A 21,739-nucleotide genomic window follows, 5' to 3' on the forward strand; every position below is an offset into this window, starting at 1 on the left:
TGGTAATAGTAACAGTTCTGTCTCCGTGTGACTCAGTGGTTTTGTAACCTAGTACCATGGCATGCTTTCAATTTATAATGCTCCAAGCACAGCTAAAAGGTCTGAATTAAGTTCTTAAATCCATAAGTGCCTACTATTTGCTAGGCATGGATTGGGTACCGGACAGTGATTCTGCTGGTTAGGAGAAACGTAAGTGGTGCTACAGAGGCGCGATTTCCTCCCAAGTGGCAGGAGAGTGTTTGCAGGAGATTAAGAGGCCCGTTTTCTCCTCGACTTCTACCAGCTGCAGCAGGTATGGCAGTCAGGCCCTGGAAGCAGACGCCGTGTCTCCTGACAGGTGCAGTCATGCAAGAATCAAAAGCAGTTTCTACACAGCTGAAGAATTTGTCCCACAGTCCACATAGTGATGTGTCTCCAAGGTGCTCTGGATCGTGTGGGCAACGTATGAAATCCTCACTGACACTCTCATGAAGATCACTGCGTCCTGCACCCGGGTATCAGGTGCTGTGCAGAACACACAGGGAAAGGGTCCTCGCATCCGCGCCTGCGCCATGAAATGCCCCAGCTGCTCCCTCCGAGGTGGAATGACAGAGCCGTCAGCTGTCACAAATGACCCAAACACTGTGTTCATACACTGAGCTTGGCTGGACAGGCTTGTCACCGCCACATAGTAGAAGCTGGAGTCCCTGACTTCCAGGGTGGCTTGGACGGTGAGGATTACAAGGGAGCCCTGCTTCCTAATGTGACTTTCACCATTACGATGCAGCCATTATCCACAGGGACTGAATGTGGAAATAGGAAGAAAACCACCAAAACAAATGCCAGGAGACGGAGCAGGACAGACAGGAGGCCATCCTCCTTAGTCTTCCGAGGGCACACTCTCCGGTCACTGCGTGGGGTCAGAGCCACCACTCCACTTACTCGCTCTACCAGAGTGGAGCCTGTCCCTTGGCACGTGAGGCAGGGGATGCTGTCCCACCCAGTGAACTCCACACGTGCGAACCGGGCAATGGCTTCTTTCTGCTCCTGTGCATCCAGTGTGTCCTGTCATCGTACCGTCACTCGCAGGAGGGAGGGTGAGCAGAGGCGGAATGAACGCTGGGACCCCGTGGCCCGGATGTGCCACCTGTGTCGTGTCCTGACTCTTGGGTCCTCGGAGCAGCTGGCACTCAGTGGGCATGTGCCAAATGGCAAGCTGGCCCAGAACTGTTTGTTTTCCTCTAATCAATTCATTGAGCTATAATTTTCATAAAATAAAGTGCACAGATTTAAAATTTACAGATCAATGTGTATTGACAAAAATATGCCTTATTTAAGTACCACCTCAATCAAGACACAGAACTGTCCTATTATCTGAAAAAATATTTTTCTATCTACTGAGTCTGTTTCACTGCTCCTCATCCCCAGGCAACCACTAATTTGATATTTTTTCATTAAATTTTAGTTCTGCCTGTATAAAACTTAATATTAACTAGTGAAAATTTTATTATGTCTCAAACTTATTTTATTCAATGAAATTCTATTCTTTATGCTTTTAGAAAAGCAGTAGTTTGCTCCATTTAATTGCTAGGTGTAAATTCATCCATGTACCTGAAGAGGGACAGTTAGTCTTTTGCCAATTTTTGGTTAAATGATAAAAGATTATGTGAGCATTTCTGTACCTATATTTTCATTTCGTTGGGGAAGATACTTAGAAAAGGAATTACTGGGCCATTGTTAGGTGTATATTTACCTCTATGAGGAAATGTCAAGCTGTTTTTCAAATTTCATTATGAAAATTTTTATTATTTTATACCCTTACAGCCTCTGATACACTTGGTATTAACTATCTCTTTAGTTTTAGATATTCTGCACTGAAGTTATATCTCAGTGCAGTTTTAACTTTAATTTCCCTAGAGATTAATCATGTTTAGTGTCCTTTCATTGGTCATTTGTTCCTTTTTGTTTTTTGAAGTCTTTAAATAATTCGATGTGTTTATTGGATTGTCATTTTGTTAATGATTTTAAAGATATATATGCATCTTTATATATATATGTATATCAATATATTATTCTGGATACAAGTTTTATCAGATATTTATAGGGCAAATATTGCACTGTTGGATTCTAGTATATTGCTCTTCTTTCCTTTTCATTAACAGTGTCTTTGGAAAAACAGTTTTTAATTTTGATGAGATCTAATGCATTATTTGTGTTTCTTTTATTGTTAGTGCTTTTGTGTTCTATCTAACATATCCCTCATATTTTTTTTCTGGAGCCTCTATAATATACACTTGGTCCATCTAGACTAAATTTTTTGAGTGATATGAGATTGTGACCTAGATTTATTTATTTTTGTTTCCATAGGGTGGATATCCAGTTTGCTCATCAACACTTGATGTAAAATCTTGCTTTTGCATATTAAATTAGCTCTGCATATTTGTTTTTTTTAAAAAGACCATACACTGTGTGTATATTCTGGATACCCTTCTGTTCCATTAGTATACCTGTCCCTCCTTTCACCATTAGTACACTGTAGCTTTATTGAAAGTCTTCAAATCCAGTAGCAAATCCTTCAGCTGAATTTTTTCAAAAATTTTCAGCTATCATTTTCATATGTTTTAGAATGAGTTTGTGGAAAAAAAAAAAAAGCTGGTGAGGATTTTGACTGGGCGATGGAAGGAAATAATCCACTCCTGGGACAGGCTAGTTAAAAAATTCTAAGGGCTCAATTGCACATGGTCAGTCCACTTACAATGTGTATATATATACCAAATAGATGTCACTCCTCTCAGGATGTCTTTCGCTGAAACTTGTCAAAAACAAATTGTATCTCTGGAACTTCCCCAGGTCAGACTTCTCTTTAGCCTTTTGGTTTCTCTGAGCTCTTAGTCTCCTTTAGACTCTCCTCCCTCCTATGTTCCACACATTCATTCTCATTTCATCTTTATGCCAAAAATTAATACCCCAATTCTGAATTTATAACCTGAGCCCCAATTTAGATTATGATCTTCATCTCTTATCTTTTTTTAATGTACCATGAGTGTGAGAATGAAGTATTCAGTTCTTAAACCCTGCTCTAGCTCCTTGATACTTTAAAATATAATGGAACATTTAAATGTTTCCTACTGGGCATCGTGAAACCATTTCTGTTTCTGTATCTGTTCTAAAATATGTATCTTTCGTATTTTTACTGCAACTTGTTTTTACCTAAATATCTTAGTGGGGGGATAGAGGGAGTCAGGAGAGAATACCATATAGTTTTTGAAATTTGTGTGCTTAATTTTGAAGCCCAAATGAGTTGAGCATTTTCTTTTTACACGTTCTGCTAGGTCCACTTTTCATCTGCTCTCCATGTCTCAGTTACTGTCACTGTTTCATATAAAGTATCAAATATTTATAAACAAAAATAACATGTTCTTCAAAAATTTTTGACAGAACCAGCAACTGAGTTATACAGTATTTTCAGTCACATCTTTTTCTGTTTTCTTTTTCCTTTTCATCTATTTATTCTAAACTCCTCACAGAGCAGACCCCATTACCCAGGCAGATACTCAAAGATTTCAGCTACAACACTGCAGCCAAATCTCACCAATAATCTGTCCCAATTTCCTGGCTCACCTTGCCTCTCTGATTGAGGCAAATACAAAATACCCAGCGAAAACCATCACAGCAATTACTCCTAAACTGTCTTCTTATAAAAACAACATGCAGCTAGTTAGGCAGAATTAACTTTCCATTTGTTTCCAAAGATGATGCGGGGTGCCAGTGAGCTGGGACCTGAGCCAGTCAGATGTTAAGGTAACCAGGACAAATCTAATCACCACAGGTCGTTCCACCATTAGCAGGCATCAAATGAAGAGTGGCTCAATGAGCACAAACTTTTGCAACTTCGTTTCACGGTAGTGAAGATAAATACTCTCTCCAGACATTTTCAACCAGGAAGGTTACAAACTGAACATGAAGCTGATATTCCTATGGGGGCAAATACATGAGAACTGGAGGAAATGGAAGCCAGATTCCAGGCCAACCCATGTCTGTTTTCTGAACGACATCTTAGCCCTTTCAGTTGAACGACCCAATACATTTGCTAGATCATTGAAAATTACTTATTTTGGTTTTCCATTAGGTGCAACTTAAAACAATCTAATTGGCAATAAATGGTAGGTCAAAACACAGATAGCATTGCTTAGCTTCCTATATCTCCTGTAGGAGGAAGTGTAATTATCCTAACAAAGACTTAGACAAGGTACAAATAAGGAGAATGGTTAATTCATTTGAGGTCAAGGAGTAACTGAAAACACAGTCAATAAATTGAAGGTTGTTTGGGAAAAGAATATCAGTCCAATGGAAATAAACCCGAATTATACATCTGCTTGATCACTCATTTGTAAACAAATATTGATTGTGTACCAATCACATGGCAGGCACTGTACTAGGCACTGGATATTCAGTTGCAAAGAGGTCCTATCTCCCAAAGTTCAACATCAAATTTCCTTTCATTAACAAGAGACATTTTTGCATAACAGAGTGACAAATGGAAGTTATAGTTTAATTGTTAATTGACATTTTTAAAAGGCTCTTTTATGGAAATTTTTCATGATAGTTCAATTTTAATAACATGTTAATATGCATTTCCATAATGAAATTTCTATTAACTGGAAATTCTGACTATTGGCATTAATATGATAATTTAGAATGTATTTTCAATTTTCTGAAATTTGAAAAGGTTGTTATTTTAATAGTTTCTAGATGTATTTGAAAAATGGAGATAATAGTATAAACACTAAAAATGTTATTGTGCATAGTAATCTAATATTTTGACATTTTTATTAAATTTTCAGATTGCTACATTATATCACTTAATAGTGTGCAGTGGAAACAGAATCTCATGACATAAATAAATAATCTGGTGGGAAATATGCTACAATATATTTAGAATTAGAAAGAACAATTGGACAAGTATATATCTTATACTATAAATTTGTATCATAAAGTATGTAGTTATATGGTGAGAAAAGTACAGGTTTTTGTTGAAAATTAAACATTTTTCATTAATTTTAAAACTGAAGAATAATTTTATAAAAATATTTTTTTTCAACACTTCGAAAGTGGTGTGTTGTTTTACTCCACATAATTCCATTGAGATCCATTCAAGTTACTGCTTGTATCAATACTTCATTCTTCATTACTACTGAATATTAACCAATGGGACGGATGTACCAGTTTGTCTAACAGTTTGCCTATCTCAGGGCATTGTGACTTGTTTCTGTTTTGGCCTACTACAACTAAAACTTGAATAAAAAATCAATTAAGGGTTTTTATGTAGACATAACTTTTCATTTTTCTGGAATAAGTGCCCAAAGAGGTGACGGTTAGGTAGTGTGTCACACATGTTTAAACTTTTTTTACAAAGCTACCAATTTTTTTTTCCAGAATGGCTGTATCATTTTACATTCCCACCACCAACGTATGACAGTTTCTCCACATTCTTGCCAAAAATTGGTGTTGCCACTGTTTTGTTTTGTTTAGCTGTTGTAATAGGTTTGCAGTGCTATTTCCCTGTGGTTTCTATTTGTATTTCCCTAGTGGGTAGTGATACTGAACATCTTCTCATGTGCTTATTTGCCATCCACATATCCTCTTCGGTAAAGTATCTTTTCATATCTTTTGTCTGTTTTTTTTAGCTTGCATTTTTTTGTGTGTTTTTGCACTTTTGAGTTTTGGGAGTTCTTTATATATTTAGATATGAGTCCCTTGTCAGATATGTGCTTTATAAATATATCTCCCAGTCTGTAGCTAGTGTTTTCATTCCTTAAAAGGGTATTTTGCAGAATAAACGCTTGCTTTATTTTGTTTTTGATAAATTCCAATGTATTGTTTTTTTAAAAAAGGATATTGCTTCTGGTATCAAGCATGAAAACTATTCTAGCTTTAGGTTCCTTTATGTTCTTCCAAAAGTTTTCAAATTGTCAATTAATTATAAGTTTCCTTTGAGTTAATTTTTTGGTGTGAGGTTTAGGTGTTAATGTTTTTATTTGCCTATGGATACCCAATTGTTCCAGTACCATTTATTTTAAAGACTCTCTTTCCTGAGTTGAATTGCTTTTACACTGTTGTCAAAAATAAGTTGGGCGGAGCACAGGATTTTTAGGCCAGTATAACTATTCTGTAGCATACTAAGATGGTAGACATATATCATTATAAATTATTAAAACCCACAGAATATACAATATCAAGGGTGAACCCTAATGTAAACTATTCACTTTAAATGATAATGATGTGTCGATGTAGATTCATTGATTGTAACAAAACTACTGCTCTCATGAAAGATGTTGAGAGTGCGAGGGCTATGCAGAACCAGGAGGTGTATGGAAACTGTACTTTCCACTCAATTTTACTGTGAACCTAAAACTGGTCTAAAAAATAACCTATTAAAAAATAATTTGGGCATATTTGTGTGGGTCTGTATCATAATTCTCTAGTTCTGTGCCATTGATCTATATATCTATCTATCTCTGGGACAATATGCCATTATCTAAATTGCTTTAGCTATAGAACAAATCTTAAAATCTTAAATCATGATTAATATATAATTAATACTTCAAACAGAATGTTTAATGGACATTATGTCCATTGATGTCATAATTATCTGAAGTAATATACATAAACAGTGTATATATAAAGAAAAGTTGTAATTTCTGGGCCTAATAGTACTCAATATTATCAGCATAATCTCATGGTATACCATTTGACAGGTTAACCCACAAGTAATAAAATGCCCAGATTTTAAGTTCACCTTTTCATATCTCAGTAAGAAAAATTATAACTCAATGAGTGACACAATCAAAGACAACATGGAAGTAAATGTCCAGAGATTTCATATATTCTTATTAGTATTTGTAATTATATTAGTCTTAATAATATTTACTTCTAAAAAAGAATCAGGTGATTTTATAATTATAAAAAAATATATAAATGTTCTTCAATTACACGTCTTGAATAACCAATCTCATTGAAACACAAGGTTCTTGATTTCACCATAAAACTCTATTTTCTCTATAAGAAAAAACTGCCAATCCAGATATTAACCCAACATTCTCATTAAGTACTCCAGGTTGCCTTCTTCCCACATGTCTTCCTTATTTTTATTGCTCCAAGTGTTCTGCTATTTTTACTCCACATTGTCCAATGATATATTTTTAATTTCCTTTGGTCAATTTTCGCAATATTGCTGATTTGTGTCATATTTTACAAAAGAAATGTAGCTGAATTATTATGGGAAATCTTTTAAAGACTGGTTCTTCTCTCCAGGAGCTTTGTGTTTGTAATTGAACAATAAAGGTACTCCTATGGTATTTTAATTACTCTAGGAAGTACAGTACACTTTATTACGGCTCCTCTGCTAGACCCTGAGCTCCCCAATGACATCAGGCATGCTTTACTTGTCATTTTATACCCATAAAATACTAGCTCTAAGCAAATGCTCAATTAAAGTTTATTAGATGAATAGAAAAAAGAGAGGGAGACAGAAAAGAGGACTCTGACTCATTATGCATGGTATTGACTTTTTAAAAATATCACAGTTTATATTCAATATTATTCTGTGTTAGTTTCAGGTGTACAACAAAGTGGTTAGAAAATGACGTACTTTACAAAGTGGTCCCCCCACTGCTTCACGTACCCACCTGGCCCCATACACAGTTATTACAATATTACTGACTATATTCCCTACGCTGCAATCGACATCTCTGTGACTATTCTGTAACTACAGATTTATAGTGCTTAATCCCTTCACCTTTTCCACCCAGCCCCCAGCCCTCCTCCCCTCTGACAACTGTCAGTGTGCTCTCTGTATCTAGGAGTCTGCTCCTCTTTTGTTTGTTTGTTTATTTTGTTCTTTAGATTTCACATGTAAATGAAATCATGTGGTATTTATATTTCTCTGTCTGTCTTTTTCCTTTAGCATAATGCCCTCTAGGTCCATCCATGCTGTTGCAAAAGGTAAGATTTCATTCTTTTTTATGGTCAAGTAGTATTCCGCTGTGTATATGTACCAAAACTTTTTATCCACTCATTCTATGAAGACATACAGATGCCCAGTGGACATATGAAAAGTTGCTCAACCTCACAAATTGTCAGAGGGATGCAAATCAAAACCACAATGAGATACCACCTCACAGCTGTCAGAATGACTGCCATCAATAAATCAACAGACACCAAATGCTGGCGAGGGTGTGGAGAAAAGGGGACCCTCGGGCGCTGTGGGTGGGAATGCAGACTGGGGCAGCCACTGTGGAGAACAGTGTGGAGGTTCCAAAAATAAAAATGAAAAATGGAACTGCCTTACGACCCAGCAATTTCATTTTTGGGAATATATCCAAAAACACCTGAAACACTAATTTGAAAGAATATATGCCTCCTACGTTCACTGCGGCGTTGCTGACAAAAACCAAGATACGGAAGCAACCGAAGTGCCCACCAACAGAGGAGGGCTGCTGACTTTTAAAAACACTTCTTTTGTGATTTTGTCAACGTCATTGGTTTTCTCAAAATAAAGTACTAGGTAGCAAATTAATATTCATTAATTCATATATTATAACGTATACGTAAGATAATATCATGAGGAATGTTTCAAATAACATTTGAAAGATTAAAACCTCAGGGAACCTTTGCACAAGGTACTCCCTTTGATTCTCAAGTCGAAACTACATTACATACAGGTCCACGGCGGGTCTCTTGTGAGTTCATGAAGTTTTTTTCTGTTCCCACATGTCATCACATGACACCTTGCCAACCCTACTAGACATATTGACATCCAAGGGGTAACGGCTTCTGACGGTGCCCCCATTTTTACCAGCTGCCGGTACTATGACCGTCAAGAGAACACCATTAACGCCTGCAGGCTTCTGGTTGGTTGTGCTCCTTTCTCGGGTCTTACAAACGCGCTGAAAATGCTCTGCTTCCTTCCTCGCACTGGGCCCCTTAGGCAGCTGGACACTAATCAATCACACTATCGTTTTGATAAGAATGGCTCTTTCTTACACGCCTACCTGTAGCCATATCTGTTTACAAGAAAAAACACAAAAGAGTATAGTTTGGGGCTCTACAAATACAGTCTTGAAGAGATTCCCCAAACACCTTTGTCTCTTTTCTGTTTCTTTTCTTATAAACAATATCTTCTGCCCTTGTATTCTATTTGGCATAAAGGCTTTTTATCCCAAGAAAACTGGGTTATGATGATAAAATAACGTGTGCTGCTGTATTTTATGTTAGAGCCTTTGTCAGAGTTGGGTTGGAAGCGTCTATCAGAGAAATTCACATTTTAATATCAAGATGATTGGAGAGGTTGACTGAAGCTTAGTCATTAGTAAATATCACAGGCGTTCCTGCTTGTGTTCACTATTGCTTAAAATGGGATTGCATGAACAAAACCAGGAGCGGCCTCTTAATGTATCCTTTCATCATTACATCTAATAATCATCCTCACTTTCTTTTTATGACAAAAAGCTTTTCTAGGTTGAAGAAAAATGCATGTGTTTTATAATGTTCATAATGTGTGTTTTTTTAAGCAGGACATTTTCAAGTGCTTTTAACAAGAATGAAATGGTAATAAAACAGGACATTTCAAACCTGTTTTTAAAGCTACTGCAATTGTGAGAAGGTCAGGAGCCTCTCCTACAGACAACCCCCCCCCTCCCCAATTCACTATTAGCAATTTATATCCAATATAAATCTTTAAAAGAAGAGAGGGAATTGAAGTTATTAATTATTCTCTTAAACTCTATCAAAATAATTGGGGGAAGTCCACTAGTACCTACAGAAATCACTATATATTTATTTTGGCTCATCCATGACTTTTTAATTTAGGCAATTAAGGCTTCAAGGTATAACTTTTTTGTTTATGTTTTTGAGGTGGTTTAGGTTCACCTGAATTTAAGTTTTCCCAATGTGATGGCACCATGAGCAACATATTTTTTTTGTTTGTTTTATGTACTTTCTCTCAAGCAAATGCCCTTTTGTGTATAGCGGAGATGGACCCCTCAGGCAGAAGACACTCATACCTCATTACTGGCTCAAAGGAAATGAGTTAGTTATATTTCTAAATGCATATTTAGTCAAGGAACCAGCTTAGTAGAGCTAAAGGTATATGTCAGCTTAATTAGAATCAAAGAAAAAAGAAAAGTAATTTCTAATTTTGTTTGCTGAACACATCTGTTATCCATCACTTTATGCTAACTAGCATAATTAAGTTGGCATATTATTAGTTCTCTGATAAAATAATTATTTACTAATGTATATCTAAAATGGTATTATATTTTACATAACTTTAATAAACCAATTCTATATTTAATTTATATTTAGTTTCCTTTTCACGATATTTCAATTGTACAGGGCATGCTGGCTTTCTAAATGGTTAAAACAATAAACTTAAATAATATAATGAATATTTTTGTATTTGTGTACTTTTCAGTTGCACATGTCCATTCAGCATGTCAGGCAAATGGTTTTCTCCTCGCCGTGTATGGTTGTTAAATTAGTCACTTGCTTATGCTTCCTGAGCTGGTTGAATCGAAAGAGGCAGAGGCAGTTTTAAATGGCTTTCAAAGCTTAAAAACTGATCAAAAAACATATTTTCTTTTCTTCTTTTTAAAAATTTATCTTTATTGTTGAAAGTGTTACAGATGTCCCCTTTTCCCCACTGACCCCCTCCACCCCCCGACCTCCCCCACACTATTGTCCGTGTCCCTGGGTTATGCATTTATCCAGTAAGTTCTTTGATTAATCTCTCCCCACCCACCCGCCCTCCCCACCTTCCCTCTGGGATCCCTCAGTCTGTTCCATGCTTCTATGTCTCTGGGTCTATTTTATTCATTGGTTTATTTTGCTCATTATATTCCACATATGAGTGGGATCCTGTGATACTTGTTGAAAGCATATTTTCTAATTCCCTTGGTAATAAATATTGAAATTAATTGAGATTATACTAAGCACCAACAAATTATATAGATGACCTCATAATAACATTGCGAGGTAGTACCATTATTATCTCCGTTATACTAATGGAACAGCAGTATCTTAAAGAAGCTAAGTAAATAGTACAAAGTCATTCAGTTCCTCAAAGGAACTGGGGTTTGACTACAAATAATCTAAATGGGCCTCCCAACGAGAGTATATCCATAATTAAAAATAACACCTTTTAAAATAATGAATAAAGATCCTTAAAAACAAAAATTTTCAAAGTGCTTTTGATTGTCTGAACCAACAGGCCCGTCACTGTACTTTTAATGTGCATTTTCCTACTGACGTATGACGTGGAACATCTTTTCATGTGCTCATTTGACATCTGTATATCCTTTTCGCTGAGGTGTCTGGCAAAGAATTTGTCCCTTATTTAATTGAGTTGTTTGTTTTCTCATTGTTGAGTTTTCAGAGTTCTTTGTTTCCTTTTGAATAACATTCCTTTATCAGATGGGTGTTTTGCAAATATTTTCTCCCAGTCTGTGGCTTATCTTCTCATTCTTGATATTGTCTGTCACAGAGCACTTTTTAATGTTAATGAAATCCGGCATATCGATTATTTCTTTCATGGAGCCTGTCTTTGGTGTTGTATCTAAAAAGTCAACACAAGGTTACTTTTTGTGAAAGGTGTGAGGTCTGTGTCTAAATTAATTTTTTTTGCATATAGCTGTCCAGTTGTTCCAGCACCGCCTTTGCTCCACTGCGCCGCCTCTTTGACAAAGATCAGTTGATAATATCTATGAGGGTCTATATCTGGATTCTCTATGTTGTTTCAGTGATCTCTCCCTTGTCTAATCTTTGGCTAATGCCACTATTATTTTGGCTGTTCTGGGTCTTTTGTCTTTCTGCTTAAACTTTAAAATCAGTTTGTTACTATCCATAGAATAAAAAGACCCATTCTTGAAATTTTAAAAAATATTCTTTAGATAAGTTTTTTAAATCTCTCTTATTTTATTTTAAACCAGGTTGGTTGAGTTCCACAAGAGTTATTAGGAAATTACTATAAATTCAAAGCTATGGACTAGGATTCACAGACAAATACATTGAATGTTCTGAGTACAGACAAAGAACATATAAAAAGTATCTCATATCAAAGTTTTAATAGAGCTTCAATAAACTGTGAAACACCTCCAGGTGCTATATATATGTGTATATATACATTCTGTATCTTTTTTTAGTTAATTTCTTTTTTATAGTTACATATCCAGAAGCAGGCTAGTTACTTTATACAATAAACCTGTTTAGTTTTTGTAAGTACTGCCAAACATTTGCTCCGAGTGATGATGTCAGACTATGTTGTCACCAACAATGTACAGAGTCCCAGTTCTTCCACACCCTTGGCGCAACAGTTTATAGGGTTATTTTAAACTTTTCCAGAGAGGGGGAGGGAGATAGAGAGACAGAGAGACACAGAGAGACAGAGAGTGAGAGAGGAGAAAAATACGCCACCAAATCAGAATCGGTGAAAGACAGAGTTCCGTAAAGCTTAGGCGGCTACAAGAGGACACGCCGTAGCGTTTGTACACACTGTCTCAGGAGTGGTGAAGGACACAGGTCTCCTACAAAGTAAGGCAAGAACGCCGCAAACCTATCTCAGTGTTTCCTACACGCACTAACCCCGTTCCCACCATTCTGACCGCCAGCCAGCACTCTTGAACCCGGCTTCACGTATTTGTCTTTTTCTCATTTTTTAGTTTGTCACAAGAACAATCCGATGGAAATCATCTCTAATATAATTCCTATCCACTTATCCCCTGTTCTAATATTTTCCTTATAGTCAATAATAAGTTACTGTGAATGATGGAAAAATTCTTTTATACGATCGAAAACATTTCTTCCATTAGCAGCATAAAACTTTCTGTGCCGTAGGAAACAGACCTCAGTGTGACAAAAGGACATAAACTTAAGGAAAAAAAACACACTTAGAAAAGTAATTTTTAAAATAACTCTTTGAGGAAAATGGGAGTGGAAAGGTGCATAGATTGATACAGATTACAGCTGAGGGCTGAAGACTCTGTATAAAAACCAAAGGCTCAATTAATCAAATTCCTGTCCCAAACCCACTGAATGAAATGTTTAGGACAGCGTTGCTTAATTTCATTTAACCTCCCCGCCCTTTTCTCACATTGTATAACAAAAATAAATAACCAATTACCAACTACTACTGCAGGCAAAAAACTGAAAGTGAAGTAAGTATCACCTCATCAATTCTTATCTTTTGTTTAGCAAAATAATAACCATATACTGTCTATTTTTGTATCTATATTTGTACTTTGAAAGGATTTAAAAGGGCTTCATTATTTATCATTTCTAAGCAGCACTCTTTTAAAATTACTGGGGATAACTAAGACGAAGTTCTCTACACTTCTGATAATTTCGAAGTTTGTAGATAGTAAATTGGGAAGGAGATAAGAAAGTTCAATTTTAAATAAATCTTTTTAGTATGTAGGGTTATGATCTAGCAAGCAATTTTCCCAAGCATGTGACTAAAAAGCAAGAGATATTTAAGAACGAAAAAAATTATGGAGTCTACCACATCCAGTGTTTTACTTTTTAAAAACAAATATTTACCTATTTACCATCTTAATTTTATTGTTCCCATAGTTTGTAACATGATATCTTTACTTATTATCTGTCCGTGAAAATATGTACAATTTTCTATTAAGAAATCCTAAATTAAAATCCATATTGCCACAACTATGTGTACAATATCAAGTTATCAAAAAAGGAAAAGAGACTCTTATCTTCAAAAGAAAAGTATGTCTTTTTATGCTGAAACTGGAATAATGGGCCAGGGTGAAAATGTTAGTTTTAAATAGTTTGAGATTTATAATGTGTGAAATGCATAGCGTTAAACAATTGCTACATATTGGTGCCACACAATGCCTATAATTTTTGCATTATGATAAATGTAATGAAGGGCAACAAAACAGTAATTTATTTTTTTAAAAAGCACCCTCTTTCAATGTTTAAATTGTTAATGTTTTCTTTTTCTATCTTTGAAACTATAACATTTGCTGTTACTTACCTTCTACCTAGTAAGTATTAAGATACTAACAATCTGTTCAGAAACCTCATATTGGAATATTATTCCTAAGTATGTAAGTCAGCTATAAATGTTTAATATTTATTGATTCTATCTTATTGTCACAAAGAACTATAATAAATATGAGTATTTCTAAAAATAGTAAATTTACAAATAAAGAAAATGAGATTACATAGATTCCTTTTAAGTAAAAAAGTTTTTTTGGTAGATTAATGTATGAGTGAATAGGTCACCAATTACTAGACTTTTAAAATTACACAATCTCCCACTAACATTTTATTTGGATTTGTCTTTCTAAAATTATCAGACAATGTCTACTACTCTATCATCTCAGCAGATTTTCAGAACTCCAGCTTTGTCAGCACCTCCCTAGGTTCAGCCTTGGTCCCTCTGCTGACGTTTCCTTCTAAGTCCCTCAGAGAGCCCGCGTGCTCGGACCACACACACCTGTCAGGAGACTGCTCCTAAACCTGCCTCTAGCCCAGACACCTTCCTGTCATGTTATATTCACTTCCACCTGGGACTTATCCAAAAAGTAAACTGGTCATTTTCACTCGCAAATACGTTTTTTATCTATTTTCTTGCCTAACACATTAATATCTTCAATGTACCAAGTACTTCTGGCCTCCACAATTTCTTTCTGATTTATAGTTTCCACCTGTTTATCGATTATTCCTGGCATCAGTTATCTTTTTATGCCTAGACAATCACATTAGAGTTCTTTGTAGTGTTTCTGCTGTACCCATTTCTAATATAGTCCATACCAATTGGAATTTCTCAAATATGATTTATACAAATATCTAAATGTTATGTTTTGCAACACGTGAAGCATATAACTTGGGTTTCATATATTTAATCTCCTCTGGAGTTCTCTTTCATCATCTGGTTGCCCTCACATACTTTTTTCCACATTCATATTCTGATTTTGTTTAATAGACCAGCCGTTTCACGCAACCCATTATATTTGCTGTTCTTTCTAGAAACCTTGTTTTTCCATCGCTCCATAGACAATTCTCTCCCAACTTCTGCACTTTGCCTGGTATTTTCTTTACGATCTGTGCTGGTTATTTTGCCTGTTGGAGCCCTCCTCTGACCAGCTCTGCAGTACCTGTGCCCCTGAAATTCAGCTCTACAGTGGCTTCGAGTAAACCATTTGACCCCCGGGAAAAGGAGCCCAGCAGGAAAGCAGCTGTCTACACCGGAGGTCAGGGTTTTTATCTCCCTCATCTCTGCCAAGCTGCAGAGTGGACACTGGCTCTGCTCCTCTGCTCACAGGCACGGCCCCCATCAGAAGTCCCTTCTCACACGATGCAGATTTTTCCAGTTTCTAGTAATGCCTCCCACTCTAGCAACACAGGCTCTAGGGGGAATGATTCTCATCATTGCTAGCCCCTGGGTCCTTCCTTAACCATGTGTCGCCGTTTATCACCCGAGACTCCTGGTCCAAATCAAAACGTGCCTTCTCGCTGTACCTCTTTATTCCATTATAGCCGTCTCCTTTCCCTAGTCCGTGCTGATGTCTTTTGTAATAACTTAAGAGTCCTGTATTTAACATTGACCCCTATCTCACACCAAAACCGATGTCAGGTGAACAAGAGAATTAAACGCAGATAGGATACGATAATGTCTTCATCACCTGGGTAGGGGAAACTTCCCAAACGGACCCTAACAGAAAATGCAAAGAAAAAGAACTGTAATAAAATAGTACATATTGTATGTTGCATTTATTTAACATTCAACAACAGGTGAAACGGCAAGACGGGGAGGGCATTTAGGACAGCCGGGGCCTTGGGGGAGGGAGTGAGCAGCGAGCGGGCCGGGGTCCTGCCTGCTGGCGGTATTCCAGCCCAGCCCCTGACGGTTTCGGCGACTGTCTTTGTGATACTCCCAGTGGTTTACAGACACCTGTTATGAACCTTTCTGTTTTTCTTATGCCTCAGTTGACAGGACAGAGGAGATAATAAACCAGGTCCCTAAGAAAGTCAAAGGTGATGCAGTCAGAACAAGGGTGAAGAAAGGAAAGAAAAAGGAAAACTGTAAATAGGAGTGGATGCATTTTTGGAGGCAGGCAGAACAAGACCTTTAAAAGGTTCCCGTGTGGTAAATTCAAATTTTCTGGTCCATTAGAGGTAAGCTGAAAGTTCAGAGAAAAGGCATTTGTAAAGAATGGAAATGTTCTGACCATCACGGGGAATAGAAAAGCAAGCAGATAGCAGCCCAACAAGAGTAGACGTGATAAAGAATCTGGCCCCGTAGCGACACCAGGTTACTGGGGGCTTTTAAGCCGCACCGCTCCTTCTTTCCCTGCTACCCCGACATCTGGCAAGTTAATAAGGAATCCTGGGCACCGCTTCCTTTGACTTTGTGGGGTAGCTGAATCATGTAAGTGCCGTCCCAAGTACATGCTGAATAATCTCCCTGGGATCCACCCTCTGCCACCATAGAAAACCTCATACCAGTGTCCTTTCCCTAACCTCTCGACACATTTTGGACAAATTTCAGAGGCCTCCTCCTATCTCTCCCAGAAAGCATCAAATTGTGAGTAATAAACCTTTCATACCATCTTGGTGCCCATGGCATTACCATTGTCAACATCCAAACATTATCAGCTTCAAAATTTAGCTGGGGGTTTGGGTGGGGCACTGATGCCATCGCTGTGGGGTGATGGTCACAGTGGGGCTGATGGGGAGCTCCGAGGGCCTCTGTGCCACTGTTGTGTTGGGGCGCTCCTGCGTTCTCATTTCAACACCAGCTCAGGAAAGGGGAACCAACAAGTAGTTAGCAATACCTTACTATCTGATTTTACAAGGTATGAAATTCAGACAAGTAAGCAAAAAATACTTCCCTCAATCTCTGTTCTAAGTATTATTAATTTGTCCTCTGTATCGTTGTTTTTTCCCATGATTATTTCAATTTAAACACAAACAGTCTAGTGTACTTTACTGATATTGGCCTTCAGCAGAAAAATCTTGCCAAGGCATTCCCATCTGCAGGTACATATGCTTTCAGACTCTCTCTTTCAGGCGACAGAAGGTTAAATATATGCTGCTAGGGGAAAAAAATGCCTTAATTTTCTTTCATTTTTTACTGAAGACAGCAGATAAACATTTATATGGAGATCTCTACCTGCAGGCATGAATGTGCTTTAAGAGAAAATTTCTTAAGTTATGCAAGATGCTTTGAAAAGGAATTCTTTAGTGTGTTAGCTAATTACAAACCTATTCTGAAAAAAGAATGTTTACTTTGAATATTCTAGGAGTTTTTCCAGTTCTTTTACTGTATTGCAGTCTGTTTGCTCACATCTTCAGGAGATAAAAGAAATAAATGTAACATATTTTTTATAATCTTATTCTAAGATTTTATTAAAAAGAGTATCTGTACTGTTGGTTTTAAGTCTTGGCTGATGGTTGGTATTACAAATATGAGGTTTTTTTAGTCTCAATGAAATCTGTTCAAAATAATGATTGAATAAAATGTAACTACATGGCATTTATTCCAGAGATTGAAAAAACAAACAAACCCCTTGTTCTTGAGGGAGTAAATATTTATACTAAAAATAAAATGGCCTATTTTGTCTCTTTTATGAAAAAATCACAGAAATCACAAGAAAATACTCTGAGTCATATCATTAGTCCAAAATATTATCATCAAGACACTTGTTATTAAACAATCCAAACTAATAAAAACAGTAGAAAAATTAGAGACAGGCTAAAACATGTATTTACATTTAAGTATTATATTTCGATTCTTCAATTATCTGACAATTTAAATTTAAAGAAAAATAGAAGAATTTTCTCTTATAAATAATTAATTTTCAATAAATACTACAATTCCTATCAGCATTAGAACAGAGCTCTGACTATGTTCTCTGAATTCCAATCTCAGATTGATTTACAATCACTTAAAGTATACAGATACTTTACTTCTTTTTTCACTTGACTATGACTCCTATTTTTAATAACCTAAATTGGTTTGATATCTCATGAGTAATACAACATTCCCAAAACAGCTACTCGTACCGAGGGTTGAAATATTCTAAGTTCATTCCATTTTGACTCCAAATGTTGTTGAAATCTTCAAAGCTAATGCTTTGAAATATTTTATAGCTAATTTAAATATTTAGTGCTGTTGTCAGTCTCAGAGTCAGGGAACTTAACTAGCTCAGAAAGAATATCCTATCACTAGGATATGCCTTTGGGAAAATTATTTCCTCTTATTATTGAAGTAAATCATTAATATATTTTGACGCTTTCATTCATCTATAATACCTCAGTGATGTTACAGCATTTTAACTGTGGCTAGGGTACACAAAGTGTGATATGTCTTAGTTCTTTTGTTACTGTTGTAATTAGTTATTAATAATGGGAAAGGCGCAAAAGGAAGACCAGGTATCATAAGCATGTACATCTGGGCAGCTTCACCAGGAAGCTGAAACTTCACTCTCCTCCGGGAACCACAGGTCCACTCCCTGCAGATCACTGTGGGAAGGGGTTCAAAAAAGGGGAGATGGGTGCATGCTCAGTGAGGTAGGGGTGATGCAGGGAAGGTGCCAGTCAGTCTAACCTGGAACAAAGATAATCAGCTAAAGGGGGTGGAGCCACTGCAATCACATGAAATCTTAGGTTAAAATCCTGAGACAAAGGAATTTCTCTCTTATTCCCCTGGCTTTGCTCTTGCTTTCTTTCACTCTGCACTTGTCTGTGCGCATAGTCATGTGACCCCAGAAGCTGCATGGCCCATGGCCATGCAGACCTCACATGCAATGGACTGGACTGGACAAATATGGTTTGTTTTCTTTTATATTTTAAAATCTCAGGACTTACCAGAGCCTTTAATAAGCCACTGGGCATTGCGAATCTTTATTCTGATTTTGAATGTTTTTGTGGAGGGAGGCAATTCCCAAAGAATCTGGTTATTTTCCTTTCTCCAATGCATAGCCACCATGGTAAATGTCTACAGGACCCTTTACAGAAAGTTAGGAGAAAAAGTAAAGTATAAATTCTAGTATAATTTAGAGAATACAGTTAGGAAGGATCTATCCTGGTACTTCTGAATTTCAAATATTTTAACATACTCTCTTTTTATTTTATTCCCGCTCAATGACTGCTTTGCATAATGCCTTCCACCATCCTTTGTTTTGCCTTAGATTAATAAAGTAAGTGTTGTAAGATTTATGCACAGCTAACATATCACTTTTTTTATGATAATCAGGCACTAACCACCTGTTGCTTTATTGATTGTAATATTATACTTAACTATGGAAGGAGAAGAAACAGCTTGTCTATTTGAATATGATCTTAGATCTCAAAGGTTTTCTTCTGAAGTGTTACATTTTAAGTAAATACAAATAAAAAAAAAAGCAAAACAGCCAAACTCTAAGTTGCTTCAAGGTGTTGCTAAAGACAAGTTAAGCAACAAATGCACCGCATTGCTCATGGTCGCTGAAGAGATAATATGTGAAATCAAGAATGCTATGTTCATAATTCAGAGGCAGGCAGAAACAAAAACAAATTCTAATTTCATCATTGTAAGAGAGAGCAAAAACAAAAACTCTCCTGTGCTTTCATTTATGTTTTCTTCTATTTTAGTCCCTGTAACTGAGGTTTCTTCAAGTTCCATACGTTAATAACTTAATTAGCAATTCAGTGTACCTGGGTATGCAGCCGAATGTCATCCTTGGGACTGACTTTGAGAATGAGGGCAACCCCTCTTTGTTGTGTGATTCTCATCACTACCAACTGGTCTGTGAAATCCAGAACATCAGCAGGGCTTCCCCTTGTTAAGTCAAAGTATATCACAAGGCTCATATTGATGTCTAGGCCCTGCCCTTGTGCTCCCTGCTTGCAGCCCACACAGTGGTTGGTTGTAAATGCAATCTGAGCATAGGAAGTTTGGTTTTATCTAAGTGCTCCAAATCCACTGTCTCAAAGAGGGTTGCACAAGACAGAAGTGTCTTATTGAAAAGAGCTGAAAGCATTTACATCCATGAAAAAAACTGTGCTTTCCTGCGAATACTCAGAAATGACTAATTGTCTCTGGTGCCAGGTGCACAAAGCAAATCACTTGGTTTTGCTTTCACAGTTTTTAAGGGGGAAAAACAAAAAGGTAGATTGAATACAAAGAATCAGCATATTGCTTTTCAAGATGTATTTATTGTTTCTGGTGATGATACCTGCTTTCTTTCTATTTATTATTCTAGTTCAATGCCCTTCTAGTCTTTTCTTTCTCTCTCTCTGTTTTTAATTTCCATATTGAATTGTGATCAAAAGAGCAAATGGAATTGCATTTTGCAAAATTCTCTGTTGATTATATATAAATTTCAGAAAATGCAGAGACTGGCTGGCAGGAGATTAATGTTTCTTTCTTGAGATGTCCTAGGTTTGATATCCTTCAAGTTGAGTGAGATTAATGGGCATCAATAGATGAGAGCACATAAGCATGTACATTTCAGTCCATCAGTTCTTTTGTTACTGCAAGTGCCATAGATATTCCCAATGTTGTCTGTATTATTCTTTTCAGCTCTAATTTTTAGTCTCCTATTATGTCTGTTTGATCTCAGAAATGGGATTATACAGCTATGGTTCTTCCTGTTGTGTGTGCCAGGTCTAAATTGTTCAAGTTTTATAATCTTTAAAGATTAAGATGGTTGTTGCTTAACTTGCATGAACCTTTTCCAAATATTCCTCAATAAGATACTGTTCTAGAAAGATTTTTTTAAGGCAAATTAACATGTCAGATTTATTTCATTAAAAAAATATTTTTAATACTCACCCCAGGAAATGTTTTTATTGATTTTTGGAGAGAAAGGGAGAGAGAAAGAGAAATGTCGATGTGAGAGAGAAACATCGATTGTTTGCCTTCCCTACATGCCCCGACTGGGGGCTGAACCCCCAACCTGGGTATGTGCCCTGACCAGGAATCAAACCTGCAACCTTTCGGTGTCTGGGACAATGCTCCAAGCAACTAAGCACCCAGCCAGGGCAGGTTTATTTTATTTGTTTTTATCTATAAATTAGTGTTTTGTTTTGCTTTTCCTGGTATAATATAAAATGAGCTTAAATGAGCAGACCCACAGAGTATCTATCTGCCAAACTCAATTTAATATTTAGTATATGAAATATTATTTTGGTTAGTTTTGTGATATTCCTGTGTTATTATTTTAGTTCTGGATTTGCCACCAAATAGTTAAGAAACTTTTTCCATAGGAGTTCAACCAGAGAAACATAACAAGTAGTAGATATATATTGAGATTTACATAAATCAGCTCTCATGATTGCGAGGGCTGCCTCGGCAAGTCTAAAATCTGTAGGGTAGGCCATTAAAAAGGGAAGAGTGGACCTCTGAGGCATGAGTTAAAGATGCTGGACACAGAAGTTCTGTTTCCAGGAAACCTCAGTTCTACTCTACGGACTTGCAACTGATTGAGTCAGGCCCACCCAGATTATCTTAGATATAGTCCTTTGCATAAAGTCAACTGATTATGAATATTAATTGCATCTATTAATATCTTCACAACACCTACATTAGTGTCTTATTGAATAGCCTAGCCAAATTGACACATAAAATTGACCATCACAGTCCAGCACTTGTCACTTGGACACATGTACACACCTCCTTAAACTATCTTTATTCTCCAAATAAAAATAACAGCAAAGTCATACTTTCCATCTAACAGGATAAGACTATTCTATG

General features: G+C 36.6%; 1 pseudogene across 1 annotated transcript; it reads right to left on the reverse strand.

Moving 5' to 3' along the window:
• Positions 1-367: 367 nt before the first annotated feature.
• LOC308556230 (transmembrane protein 106C pseudogene) lies at positions 368-18,897 on the reverse strand (annotated as a pseudogene). The gene is made up of 2 exons: positions 18,871-18,897; positions 368-1,044 (listed from the first exon to the last, which is right to left on the reverse strand). The product of its transcript is annotated as a transmembrane protein 106C pseudogene (transcript).
• Positions 18,898-21,739: the final 2,842 nt, after the last annotated feature.

Source organism: Miniopterus schreibersii (assembly GCF_964146895.1).
Source record: "Miniopterus schreibersii genome assembly, chromosome: 4".
Classification (NCBI taxonomy): domain Eukaryota; kingdom Metazoa; phylum Chordata; class Mammalia; order Chiroptera; family Miniopteridae; genus Miniopterus; species Miniopterus schreibersii.